This window comes from Molossus molossus, unplaced genomic scaffold (genome assembly GCF_014108415.1).
Source record: "Molossus molossus isolate mMolMol1 unplaced genomic scaffold, mMolMol1.p scaffold_m16_p_20, whole genome shotgun sequence".
Taxonomy (NCBI): Eukaryota; Metazoa; Chordata; class Mammalia; order Chiroptera; family Molossidae; genus Molossus; species Molossus molossus.
The window spans coordinates 17,155,325-17,161,324 of NW_023425356.1; positions in this window are offsets into that span (position 1 = coordinate 17,155,325).

Sequence of the window (6,000 nt, forward strand, 5' to 3'; positions counted from 1 at the left end):
CACTATTCCGTTTACTGCTCTTGAATAATCATGCAGACATGTTCGTCAGCACTTGGCATTCCACTTTGTCCAGTTGAGTTATTTAATTTGCTTTTCTGGGGGAAAGGTATATATTTTTAACAATTTTATTATTCCATTCTCTTTTTAATTAACTTGGGGGGGGGCATTTCTCCTGTATTCCTTTTTAATTTTTTTTTTTTTTTTTTTTTTTTGTTCAGACAGAGAGGGAGGGAGAGAGAGGAAGAGAGAGAGAGAGAAACATCGATGTGAAGGGACACATCGAGTGGTTGCCACCCGCACGACCAACCAGGGCCGGGGACAAACTGCAACCGAGGTACGTGCCCTTAGCGGGAACCAAACCCGGGTCTCTCTGGACCGCAGGCCAACGCTCTAACCACTGAGCCAAACCGGCCAGGGCCGCTCTTGAGTTCTTATTTGCCCCTTCTCATTGTTGGTTTGACTTTTTCATTTGATCGCAATGTTAATTCAACAGTTTTCTGTATCTGACACAATGTTTAGCAAAATGATTTTTTCCTTTTTTTTTTGTAATTTTCTTTTTTGTGGTATGTGCCCCTCGCAGGAACCGAATCCGGGACTCCGGTTCACAGGCCGATGCTCAACCACTGAGCCAAACTGGCCAGGGCAGCAAAATGATTTTTTGTCCTCACTCAAGGATGTTTATTTTATTTTATTTATTTTATTTTATTTATTTTATTTTATTATTTTATTTTTTAGAGAGAGAGAGAGAAACATTGATGTGAGAAACATTGATCAGTTGCGTCCTGTATGTGCCCCAAGTGGGTCTGAACCCACAACCTAGGTGTGTGCCCTGACTGGGAATCAAACCCAAAACCTTTTGGTGTATAGGACGATGCTTTAACCAACTGAGCCACCTGGCCAGGGTGCAAAATAATTTAAATACTAAATCTCCTCTTCCTACTTTTTTTTGCCCCTTCTCCTGTTTCCTCACTTCTTTTATCCCTTTTCATTTTACTTCATTTCCCTAGATGCTGTTTTTACTGAAGAGTTATTGTAATCCTTCAACTTTGCTCTGTAAGCAAGAGCCTCAAAATCAACTGTTATGTTTACTCTTCGTTTTTAGACCTTTATTCATCTTACCTTTTACTGATTTTATAATATACTATGACCCTTAGTAATTAATGCAGATATGGCCCTGCGTTAAGGAATCCCTTTGTAAAACATTTCAACTATTGCAAGAATTCTTTAAGAACAAGCTCCACTAGTTTGCCTTCTATAATTAGGGCTTCAGCTATGACCTGTGTTATCCATAACTCTGAAGTATGCCTGTCTATCCTCACACTTGAGATCCAGACCCGAAGTTTTTGCTGCTTATTGGATATCTGTGTTTGAATAGTTCATACATATGTAATTGCATCTAAAACATTTTATTACCTCTGTTTCAATATCAAAGGTAAAAATCTCACCTGTGCTTCCCACTGTATTTCAGTTTGGGGCAGCGCCTGCCCTCCCTTTGCCTGAGCTACAAGTCATGAACTGCTTTTGACGCCTGTGTTTGCCTTCCACCCCGCAACTCCTAACCCACATCTGTTTCTAATCACCACCAAAATGTTGCTCGTACATCACTTCCTTTCCCTCGGCCTTAGATCCAAGCTCTCACTGACTTTTACTTGGAGTCTTGCAGTGGCCTCCTTACTACTTTCCTCGCACGGGTCCCTTTTCAACCCAGTACTCCTATGTTAGTACCAGAAATCTTCTTAAAGAGTTCATCACACCCCCATTTCCTGCAGCGTGAAAGGTCACGTGCTCCAGTCTGCCTTCCACAGTCTGACCGCTTTGTACCACGCCAGGCTCATCGCGCTCCCCACGGCCTCTCTTGTTTGGGCCACACCGCATTCTCTGTTCTGTAAGCAGCCAAGCACCTGTGCCCTGGCTCAGTACCTTCTCTATAGAACATCTTCTTTTGTAAACCTTTTCCCTTCCAATCTACTGAAGTTCTGCTTATCTTTCTGAGTGAGACCCAGCTCTGATTCTTCCTTGTATTCCTAAGGTTCTCCCATACTTTTCCCCACCAACCTGGGAGGAATTTGGTTTCATCCTCCCGTAGCAACTTGTTTACATTTCTAGCATGTAATTTACCAATTTAAAATAGCAGTCATTGTGTGCTTGTTTGTCCCCTTGGCTATAGCTCATGTGAGGTCCCTGAGGTACAGACCAATTGTTATTCATGTGTTTTTGAATCCTTGGCACTCAATACAATGGCTGATGTGAGAGGTACTCAGCAATGTTTGCAGAATGAGTACATTGACTTAAAACAGTTCGTGTGCCCGGTCTCTGGAACTGGGCTGTTCTACAAATCATGGATATACACATGATTTGAATTAAAGAAGAAAGCAAAGTGAGATAAATGACATAGGCCTAACAAGGGATGCGAAGGCAAAGAGGTACACTAAAAAGAAGCCACAACAAAAGAGGACCCACAGGAAGATTCTATGTAAACACATTGAAGAAGAGAAAAAAATATAGCAAATTAAACTCGTTTTTAGGGCAGAAATAGTTAAAAGGTAAGAGGGAGGATATTCAGGCATGGAGACCGATTAGACATGAAGAGAAAACACAAAGTCAAATAGACTGGCAGATCTCAGCCCGACAGTTTCCAGTCGACCACAAGGCCATCATGCCTATGGCTGCTTTCCGTTGTGCAAATAGGAGCAAATGAGCTTGTCATGTCACTCAACTCCCTCCCAATTTGTCATCTAAAGAAGTGATTCCAGTTCAATGATAAATACCTTGACCTATATGCTCTATGAAGGAAGACATATTCTACATGCTAAAGTCACAAAGTTGGTGTAAAGCTTAGTTTGAGCAACTGATGGCAGTTTGTACCTGCCAGCCTCCTCCCGGTGGTTCCCTTGCAGGTCGTGTTGGTAGGATGAGATCTGTCAGCCTGGGCACACAAGGGCAGATGGTAAGACCTATGACAGTCAAGACGAGAGCATGTCGATGTATGCCTTTTGTTTGACCACTCGGAAATATATGCAGAATGTGTTTATTTGCACACTTAGAACTGTAAAATTAAAGCACTTGACCTTCAAATTGTTTTTTCTTGATTTTTTTCCATCTTTACACTCTACTTTCTCTTCCATCTTTCTCAATTTTCCCCAGTAGCAGAGTTAGGACTTACTGTTATAAAACTCTACGTGCTGAAGATTATTATTATTATTATTATTATTAATAAATAAATAAAATAGTGAGTGTTTTTAATAGCCATGGGATGTAAAGTACAGCTTAGGGAATATAGTCAATAATATTGTAATAACTACATATGGTGCCAGGTGGGGACTAGACTTATTGGAATAATCACTTTATAATTTATATAACTGTCTAATCACTATGTAGTACACCTGAAATGAACATAATATTGTATGGTAGCTAAAATAGAAAAATTAAAAAAAAAAAAAAAAATACACAGGAACTTCCAAGCAAAAGTTAAAGAAGTTCTGCTAGTCCATCCACTTGCTTGTTGGATTTCGGTAGATATATATCATTGTTGTTTTTGCTACAATAACAGTGCAGCTTTGCCAAAATCCTGTACAGTCCTATGCAAAGCAACGTATGAGACATGCTGATGAATGACAGAGATTTACATGAAAGTGTAACACTGACAAGTTACTGACATCACATGCAGCCTAGGTCTTTGGAGGTGAAGGAAGAAAACATTCAACTGGGGAGTGAGGAGATTTGGCTTCTAGACCCAGCTGCCCACTCAGCCCCTGTAGGACTTCCAGAAAGTTATTTAGGCCTCGGTTTCCCATGGTTGAAAATGGGAGTGATATCTGCTCTACCTACTTCACCTGCATTATCGGAGGGTAGAAGCAGGGTTTTCTGAATTGTGAAATGACCTGTATTATTATTTTTATTATTTTATTATTATTACTATAATTTTAACTTCAAGGAAACATTTGTAACCAGTGCAGTCTGTCTGTTCCTCTGGAAACTGACAACCCAGTTCCGTAATATGTTACTCTTGATGGAGCAGTGTCCTGGACTAGTTATACTGCAGTATTTAGGATCCCTGGCACCGGCCGTTTCTCAGGTCATGACTCAATGTTTCCAGAAGAGGGAGCAAAACTCCAACTCAAAGGCTCTGTCACTCAAAGTGTGGAACCTTGGTGTGTCCTTGCGAGGAAAACAACTGTACTGCAAGGAGCACAGCCTTTATTTCTTATTTATTTATTTTTTTACTTAATTCTTTAAAAACAGTTTTTTTCAATTACAGTTTACATGCAATATTTTGTGTTAGTTTCAGGTGTACAGCATAGTGGTTAGACAGTCATATATTTTACAGTGTTCCCCCAGGTATTTCCAGTACCCCCTGGTGCCATACATAGTTGTTACAGTATGAACACTATTTCCTATGCTGTGCTCTACGACCCATGACTGTTTTGTGACTTCCAATCTGTACTTCTCAGTCCCTGACCTTTTCACTCAGCGCCCCAAGCCTCCTCCCCTCTGGCAACCATCAGTCTGTTAAGAGTACAGCCTTTAAAAAAGGGTCGTCTTTAAGTGACAGATGAGGCAAATTCCGTTATAAATATTATAACATTTCAAATAATATTTTGTCTTTTCAGTATTCTCTGAAGAAAATAATATGGGCCATTTCTTTAATCTCATTCTAATTATTTGACCTGTGTAACCAGAAACTCCTGGCCATGTTTTCCCATTTAACTTCAGAATTTTAGATCTCACATAGCACCAGTTTTTAAATTTTTTTAAAAATATTTTTATTTTAGAGAGGGAGAGAAAGAGAAACATCGACGTGAGTGTGTAACACCTATTGGCCGCCTCCTGCATGCCCCATAGCAGGGATTGAGCCCACAACCTGGGCATGTGCCCTGACCGGGTATGGAACCGGCAACATTTTGGTGCATGGGTCAACACCCGGCCAACTGAGCCACACCTGCCAGGGCTTAAATAATTTTTTTTTTTTTTTTTTTATCCTCACCCGAGGACATTTTTCGATATTTTGTTTAGACAGAGTGAGAGGGAGAGAGAGAGAGAGAGAGAGAAACATCGACGTGAAAGCGACACATCGAGTGGTTGCCACCCACATGACCCAACCAGGGCTGGGGACAAACTGCAACCGAGGTACGTGCCCTTAGCGGGAACCGAACCCTGGTCTCTCCGGACCGCAGGCCGACGCTCTAACCGCTGAGCCAAACCGGCCAGGGCTTAAATAATTTTTTTTAATAAGAATAAAGTAAGTTGTTCAGGCCTGATTCTTTCCATTTAAGATGCCTACCTAAGTCCAAAACATGATTCCCAACACTGTCTAAATATGTCTGTCATAGATTGTCTATGTCATTCAGAATAAACATAATCTGTATCTAATCTTTCTTACTGTTTCATTTTTCAAATTTGTTTTAAAATATTCTTGTGCTTTTTTTTATCCTCACCCGAGGACTTTTTTTTTTTTTTTTTTTTGCATTTATCTTCAGACAGAGCGGGAGGGAGAGAGGGGAGAAGAGAGAGAGTGAAACATCAATGTGAGAGAGACACAATGACTGGTTGCCACCCACACGACCCCAACAGGGGCCGGGGACAAACCGTAACCAAGCTACGTGCCCTTAGCGGGAACCAAACCCGGGACTCTCTAGTCTGCGGGCCAATGCTCTAACCACTGAGCAAGACCAGCCAGGATATGTGCCCTTTTTTTGTTATTCCTCACCAGAGGGTACTTTTTCATTTATTTTCAGATAGAATGGGATGGAGGGAGAGAGAGAGAAACATCAATGTGAGAGAGACACATCGATTGGTTGCCTGTCATATGACCCCAACCAGGGCCGGGAATCAAATGGCAACCAAGGTACATGCCCTTGACCGGAATCAAACCCAAGACTTTGGTCCATGGGTTGACGCTCTAACCACTGAGCAAAACCACCCAGGGTTCTTATGCTTTTTAAAAAGTTGATTTTAGAAAGAGAAAGAGAGAAACATGGATTTGTTGTTCCACTTATTTAT